Genomic DNA, 9,045 nt, shown 5'->3' on the forward strand with positions numbered 1-9,045 from the left:
GGAAGAAGCATCGCAGCGCTGGCAGAAGGATTAGATGAAACACACTAGCAAAAACCAGCTGAGATAAAGTTGAGAGTTTTTGTCTGGCCTGATTCTCAGGGTCAAATCTAGATGGAAGATGAGTTTCTTTTCCAAGCAGCTACACTCAGAGATGCTCCATCATCATTCAGACGGTGACCTCTGCAGCCAAACGTTCCCGTCAACAGACTCATTCAAAACTCACTCAGTTGCGTGTCGTCGCGTGTCAAATGCGCCTCTTTCGTTCACGTTAAACAGAATTGGAGCTGTAGTCACTTAAACACAAGTGAGTTTTATCACCTTGTCAGCCAGCATTTGAGCATTTCCCTGTCAAAGGCCAACAAAGGCCTCAGATCCCGAATCGTCGCGGGTTGTCCATGGCCTGTCAAACTGGATACATGTTGTTTTGTTAATGATCTCGCCACACTCAGGTGACTGTGAGACAGCCGCAGGAGTCGAACTGTCTGAGAGGCTGCTCGTATCAGCGCGCTCATGCGAAACGTGTTTTTCTTTCAGGTAATGTAAACAGCTGGGTAATGCCTGTGTTTTCCTGAAAGATCATTGTCGTCACACTGTGAGTTGGAGAAACACGTCTGTTCCAATCTCTAATGGACTGTATGTGGGTAACAGACGACTGACAAAGAGATCTAGGAGAACACAATATTCTTCTATGCAGGTTCAATGTTTGTATTTACCTTATGAAGACATGTGCATAAAGAAAGAGACACATATACATCCCTTTCTGAAATTAAAGCCACATAACATTATGTTTTAGTCACCAGAGCAGGCAACTGGTCAACTGCCTGGGTTCTCAAAGGGCACTTACACATTTTTAACCACAAAATAATCTTCTCAGCCTCAGTGAAGTCATTACTGGAACTGTGTTTACATCCACTTTGCAGAACTAACCCTAACCTGATATCATGGAGAGAATCCACCTGTTCAACACACAGACCACCCTCCGGTGTTCCACAGGCTCAGTTCTCGGACCGCTTTTAGAAACAATAGCACTTCTCAACGCTTTTTCTATCATGTTAATCCAGATAATACTCACCATTGTGCCAGTTTGCATCTCTGCATGTTTGACAAGTATTTCCTCTGGGATGAAGAAGTTTTCAGTCATTTACTTTGAAAATCAAGCTGCCTCTTTCCTAGGCCAGAACCAGTCTCATCAGTCACACCTCTTCCTACTATAGAAGCTCATCTCGAGAACACAGAAAAGGCATTGATTGTGTGTGTGTGTGTGTGTGTGTGCGTGCGTGCGTGCGTGTTTAGATGTTGCACCTGTGTCTTCAAGATTCAAATGAAAAACAGTGATATGCTGATTTCTTGTGATACCAGACACCTCAACATGAGGGATGGTTTTATATCTGTCTCTCCCCACAGCATGAAAGGAAGAAAAACTATTTTGCAAGCGGCAGTGAATGAGGAATAAACTGAACAGACAAATGTTTGAAGATGTCTGGCCATTTTAGCTCTAATTTGAGAAACAGCAACTGCTGCAACAACTGCTCAAAAAACAACACCCTTGAAAATATAAATAAGATCATAAAATTGATGCTCATGGTTACTATAACCCTAACCCTAACCCTAACCCTACGTGCACAAAGCAGACGCAGATGATTAAAAAAAAACAGCCCTTATTAGCTAAACAACTTGATGGAGATCACAGGTAACAGATAGAGTACAACGAAACCACTATTATATATATATATAAACAGTCAAGCCTGAAATTATTCATACCCCTGGCAAATTCTGACTTAAAGTTACTTTTATTCAACCAGCAAGTTTTTTTTTTTTGATTAGAAATGACACAGAATATAATAAGACAAGAGGCATCATTGTGGAAACAATTATTACTCATCATTTGTTTACATTTGAACAAAAAAATGGCATGTCCAAAATTATTCATACCCTTCTCAATAATTAATAGAAAAGCCTTTATTGGCTATTACAGCAATCAAATGCTTCCTATAATTGCTGACCAGCTTTTTGCATGTCTCCACTGCTATTTTTGCCCATTCATCTTTATTCATGAGCTCCAGCTCTTTCAGGTTGGAGGGTCTCTTTGCCATCAGCCTGATCTTTAGCTCCTCCACAGATTCTCAATTGGATTTAGGTCAGGACTCTGGCTGGGCCACTGCTAAACGATAATGTTTTTGTCTGCTAACCATTTCTTCACCACTTTTGCTGTGTTTTGGGTCGTTGTCATGCTGAAATGTTGTTGTTGAGAATTTTGATGTATTGCTCCTTTTTCATGGTGCTGTTTACTGTGATTAGGTTCCCTGGTCCACCGGCTGAAAAAAAAAAAAAAACATCACCATGTTTGACAGTGGGGATGGTGTCCTTAGGGTTAAAGGCTACAACATTGTGGCCAACATTGTGAGCATTTGCAAAGGCCGAGCGGGCTTTTGTGTGCCTTACCTGGAGAAGTGTTGTCCTCCTTGGTCTGCGTCTGTGGAACCCATTGGTATGAAGTGTCTGTTGGACTGTCTGCCTTGAGATGTTCCTCCAGCAGAGCCCAGATTCATCAAGATGGCCTTGGTGGTGATCCTTGGATTCTTTTTACATCTCTCACTATCCTCCTGGCCCAGCACAGGTGTCACTTTTGGCTTCCGACCACGTCCTCTGAGATGTTTCACAGTGCGGAACGTCTTGTATTTTTTAAAAATACTTTGCACTGTAGCCACTGGAACTTCAAAACATTTAGATATGGACTTATAGCCCTTTCCTGATTGTGAGCAGCTCAATGCACAGCCGCAGGTCCTCAGTGAGCTCCTTTGTCTTAGACATGACTGTCCACAAACCAACAGCAGAGAGCTTCTGTTTTTCACCTGTTGAGTTGATTAAAACAGCTGTTCCCAATGAATCAGGGTAATTAGGATGCTTCAGAACAGCTTGGACTATTTGGAATGATATAGAACTTTGGATTTTCCCATAGACTGTGACAGATTGCAAAGGGTATGAATAGTTTTGGACATCCCACTTTTTGTTCAAATGTAAATAAAAGCTAAGAAATATATATATATATATATATATATATATATATATATATATATATATATTTTTTTTTTTTTCCCCACAATGATGCCTCTTGTACATTGTCTTTTGCTGGTCATATTGCTACATACATAACATACCTAACCAGCATATGCTGTTTTTTCAGCAGGGTTTGCCAGCAGTATGAATAATTTCAGGGCTTGACTGTATACACACACACACACACACACACACACACACACACACACACACACACACACGCACGCACAGGACTGAATGAATATAGATTTATAGATGCTTTATACATTTACAGCAAAATCAGAGTACAAGCAGTTTTAGCTTAAAATTTAAAATAATATAATCAAATCATTTTGAATTACAAAATTATAATAGCCTGTTTTTGTAGGCTGATGCTAACTGGCTAGCTAACTAGCTACCTGATGCTAACTTGAGGTCATTTTTAAATATAAAGTCCAAATATTTTTATTCAACCAACTAGTTAGAATACATTTGATGGATTTGATTTGATGTTCAGAACAGAGTAACTACATTAATTGCCCCCTGGAGGCGTTTTACCCCACTGACTATATTTGAGAAATAAATTACCTCATTCTGAAAATATAATGATTTTTTTTTTTTTTTTTTTTTTTTAAATAACACATACTCCATATCTACAGGCCCTACTGTTCTCATATCATATAGAACTGTGATGTTGTCACGGATTGGCCAGGTTCTACCACCTCACTCACACAACGATCACAATCACCCGAATACTAATCAGACGCACCTGCAGCCAATCACCAGCAACACTTATAAGCACACATCACACACCACTCAGTGTCTGGGCTCGTTTCCACGAAGCGGACTCATTGTGTCACTCTGTTGAGTTCACAATTCCAAGAAAATACCTACCTTGCTACTTACCTGTTGATACTTACCTGAATTCTCGTTTTGTTCCAGTCTGAAGTCATTTCTCTGTTCCAGTCAGCGGTGTGTCAGCCGTAAGCCTGTTCGTTGGACTCCAACGGTGTGTGTGTGTCTCGTCTGAAGTTCTCCTCCCGTCGTTCCTGGAAAGGACAAACATCTACAATCAAACAACCATTCTACACATCAAGAATCATATCTGGACTGTTATACTAACCCGGTTCTGCACGATATCATCTTCAAACTGCTCTGCTGAAATAAACCTTCTCATTATTAACACTTACCTCTCTTGTTGGTCTGCTTCCGTAACAGTTGTTCTACAAAACAAGCTTTAAAACACTTTTTTCTTACTTCTGAAAATTAGATCATTTACTGTGAAATGGTTTTTCTCTCCAGTACATCACCAGTGCTTCATAGCGAATACTTCTGCATCGCTCTTGTCAATGTGGTCCATAGTTACAATAAATAAATTAACCCTGACTTTCTCTTGTGGTTATTAACTGCAGTTGAGGAATTAATAAAAGACACTGAATTTAATTTGACATGAAAGTGAGGCTGTAAGTGATGAAAGTAGAGAGCTGATAACTGAATGAAGCATTGTTTTGTCTCTTGAAGATTTTATTTCAAGAAATCATCCGATTTGTTTTTCCTGTTGTTTTGTTGAAGCTGAAATAAACTTGAACTTTGTGGTGAGTGTGTGTGGGTCCTCAGGACAGAATTACATGGTGTTAAATATCTTTTTCTTTCAGCTGCATTCAGAGATAAAACTCCAGAAAGAGAGAGTTGCGGATGTGGACGGCGGTCAGGTTTGTGTACAAGAGTCTCACTGTAACTTGAGTCTTATTTAGTCAGGAAATATCAGATGTCTTGAATGTAAAAGAGTCACATCAGCATCTCGGAGCGTTATACGATTCTTACAAACACTGTGACTCAGGTCACGTCGGGGTCAGCGAGGGGCCAAAGGTCATGAGATAATGACAGAGTACAAACTCACTGCTGAGAGAAACCAGGGAGAAACAAACGAGGAAAAGACGAAAGTGACAAAGAGGAGATTACAGCTCTCTTGAAGTGTCCTGCTGAGGAACGTTTGCTGGATCCGCCGCCGTAATTGTCTTTATTGTTAACGTCTTACGCCCTATTCGGAGCGGATTCCTGCCGCCGCAGCTTTTGTTTCCTTTAATCGTCGAGATTAAGCGGCTCCGGTGAACGTGTGTTCGGTGTCTGCCAGAACATAAACACTCAACAGCGTGATATGAAGTTACGAGCGCCACTTTCTGTTTGAAACAGAGATTTATCACACTTCACAATAACTGTTACAAACATTTTTAGAAAGAGATATTTTAAAAGTTCATGCTTTGAGGACTATGTGAAAAACTGTGTGTGAAAAACCAGTGGACTCTGGTTTGTAGAGTGTGGATCTACACTTACAATATAACATTGGTTTTAGCATGTGGCTAAAAGTCTGTGATGTTTCATTTTTTATTTTTATTTTTATGGAGTTGAATTTAGGGTTAGTTTAAATGAATCTGCATCACCTCAGCTCTCTTTACCTTTACTGGTGAAATGTCTTCTGCCAAAAGACTCTTTCATGGCACAATCTCTTGGTAATGATGTGTTGTGTTTTTCATGCTGTGCTTTCAGCTCTTCACCACAGGAGCTCTTCATCTGGCAGCTTCCTACCGCTGATCTCTGAGGAGAAAGAGGCCAAAATGATGGTGTAAGAGCAGAAATTACATCCAGAAGCCAAGAGAAACATTGTTCTCCTTTCAAACAACATCATCTTCTGTTGTTACTCTTCTTCCAAATTCACGTTTTGATTACCAGATAAGGTATTTATTTTTACAGCAAGTCTATTTTTGTAAAATCATCACAACTCAATATCTGCAGAAATTTAGCATTTTTTTTCCAGCCTGGTTTTAAAATTCACTGATATTTCCAGGCGTGTCGTGTCGTGTTTTGGCTGGTCTTGCTGCTCATTACGTGATGTGCTTTATTTCAGAAGAACAGGGATTTTCCAGAAAACAACATCTATTTAACAATCTGTCATACACCAAATCTGAGATCTGTGAAAACTGCTTTTTTCTTTGACTTTTGCCAGTGCCTCCACTTGGATTTGTATTTCACAATTCTAGCCAGGCTCACCGCGACTTCAATGACCACAGAGTTTGTTTAATATTGTTAATAAAAAGGCCCCTATGTTGCTCTGATTCAAAACACAGCCTGCTTTCTATAACCTTGAGAATAACAAAACGGGGAGCTCAAAGACATCAAAGCACGTTTGTTTTAAACTCCAAAGAGTCAAAGATTCGGAAAACACTGAAAATAAAGCTGTGATGAGGTAAAGTCATGGGATTTACACTGTCATGTACCCTCTTGTGTGCCGTTTGTGTTACGTCTTAATCTAACCGCAGGAGGCACAGTAAAACAATAATGGGTCATTTAAATGTGGATTTACTGTGATTTACCATGTAATCACCTTCTTCCTGCGTTTCTCAAGGGGCTTTAGATGAGCTCTATAAGAGGCTTTTCACAGTTTATCCTCAAATCTGTTACAACAGTCTACAGCTGTGCTAAACCTCCCCAATATTCATAACACACGACATGCTCACGTCTCTCCTGTGAATGCGTCTTCACCGACACCTATGTCAGACCTCACGAATATGAGTTTGGCTTTTTGAAATAATAAGTAGCTGAAAAATCACAGATTGCCTAAACTGCAGTTGATTTCCTTTAATTTGAATATATTTTTGGGCTTCTTTGTCTTCATTTGATGAAGCGATCGAGAAGGACAGGATCACGGGACTCAAACTCAGGTCAGACATCGATCTCGAGACTCGTTCTGGTTTACTTTGATAAAGTCAGTGTTGATTTGTGGGAATGATGTCTTTATCTGTGACTGAAAACAAGACACACTGACAGTTTATGAATGTGCTCTGTTCTTCTTCTAGAACAAAGAGTAAATTTGTTCAAGATTAAATTTATTTGCAGACATTGTTCTGTTCGTTTGGACATAAGCACAAATATTTGCACACTTTCAAATGTTATATTGGAATACTGTCCTAATGCCGTACATCCTGTTCCATATCTGCCGTTGGATCGTAGTATATATTTGTAAATGTGTTTTGTTTGAGTTTCCCTCTCTGACAAACGTATATTTCTGGTAATATCGTAACAGATCAAACTAACCCTCTGCTGCCATTAGATGAGGACTGGAGCTGCGGCGTCGTATCGCTGCTCATCTGTTGGCAGAAGGTGCGTCTTACGTGCCTGCAGTATCTCACCATCTTCTCTCAACATCTCTTTACTTTTCAAGCCATCGCAGATAAAGCAGCTTTTTACAGTGTGACTGGAACATCGTTCACACCACGATGCTGCAGGTTCAAGCCCACATATTCAGATCAGATCTAATCACATTCAGAAAGAAAGAAAGAAAGAAAGAAAAAAACTGTGCAAAGAGTTTGGCTGCAGTAAAGCTAAATGTTTCTATCAAAATCAAGAGAATGAATGCAGTTGCAGTATTAGCATCACATTAAAAATGTTGAATACTTTTTTTTTTTAAGAGGGCATTTATCATTTTCAAACAAAAATACAAAGGATAAGGGGTTCAGAGAACCGATGGATGACTATTTTTAATTCAGAACTCATACACTCTTAAAAATAACGGTGCTTCATGATGCCATAGAAGAACCTTTTTGGTCTAATTGGTTCCATAAAGAACCTTTAACATCGGAAGAACCTTTCTGTTCTACAAAAGGTTCTTTGTGGCGAAAGAAGGTTCTTCAGATTATAAAAAGGTAAGAAAGAGATGGTTCTTTAAAGAACCTTTACTGAATGGTTCTTTGTGGAACCAAAAATGGTTCTTCTATGGCATCGCTGTGAAGAACCATTTAAAGCACCTTTATTTTTAAGATTGTGTGCTAGGGTTAGGGGTAGAGTAAAAAAATATTTATTTATTTTTAACCTTTACATCAGCTGAAACTTTCAGGTCCATTCCTCTTTAAATAATGAGTAGACATTTGAAACATGTCACCTGGTGTTGTTAAGTAGGATAATACTCTCGTTTTAAGAACAATTAAATGGTTTGTTTACCACAAAGGTCCTGACAGGATCCTCGAGGTGAATCTACCTGCAGGCACTGATTACATGTAATTAACAGCTAATGAGGTAAATGCAGCTTCTGTCCAACAACACAATGAAGCCAACAGTAGCAAATGTTCTGCCTGTGCAAGAGTTTCTGTAACAGTAAAATTCAGAACAGGGGCCTCATTTATAAAACTTTCTTACGCACTGATTTGATCTTAGAGTGTTCGTACGATCAAATCCACGTCAAAGTACAGATTTATAAAAACCGTCTTTGACGTGGAAAAGTACTTATCTCCACGTCAGATTCCAGCTTGGCGTACGACCGTTTCCTTGTGGTAATGCCTGGTATTGCAGATAGTTCAGCCTCACTATAATTTGATTTCTTGCGCTCCTTTTTACTTGCCATTGTCACAGAGTTTTTGCTTTAGGAATGAGCTCATTTTATATGTTAATTAATTAAGCAGGGGCGTTTCGACGGCGGAACATTCAGCTGCACACAATTCCACGATCATTTGTGATTTATAACCGAATGACTGGCGTACGCATGGATTTCGAGGTACGTTCGTTTTCTCTGAATCGCTCTTACGATCAAATCAGAAAAGTTCTTTGATAAAATCAAGGATGGTTTCTACGCAAGTCTTTATAAATGAGGCCCCAGGACAAAATACAGTGAGATTCCATGCAAGAATGAAACATCTGTCAATATAAAAGATGGCAGACCCACCTGTAGAGAGTTAATGTCAAAGTAGAAACAGAGTAGAGAATCCACAGATGGAGCTCAAGAAAGATGACTTTCCTTTCTCGCTTCACAATCCTGACAAAAAGATCACTTCAGTTACAACACACCAGAGTTCCAAAATTAGTTTCCATAGCACAAAATAAAATCTGACATGTCTGACATGACGTGACAAAGACAACACACTAACAGATTTTCAACCAGAGTCCGACTGTAAACACGGGAAATCTCGCAAAATCTCTAGAGACTTGAGAATAAACATCACACAACAGCTCTTTAAAAGC

The sequence above is a fragment of the Garra rufa genome, chromosome 3 (assembly GCF_049309525.1).
Source record: "Garra rufa chromosome 3, GarRuf1.0, whole genome shotgun sequence".
In the NCBI taxonomy this organism is placed as follows: Eukaryota; Metazoa; Chordata; class Actinopteri; order Cypriniformes; family Cyprinidae; genus Garra; species Garra rufa.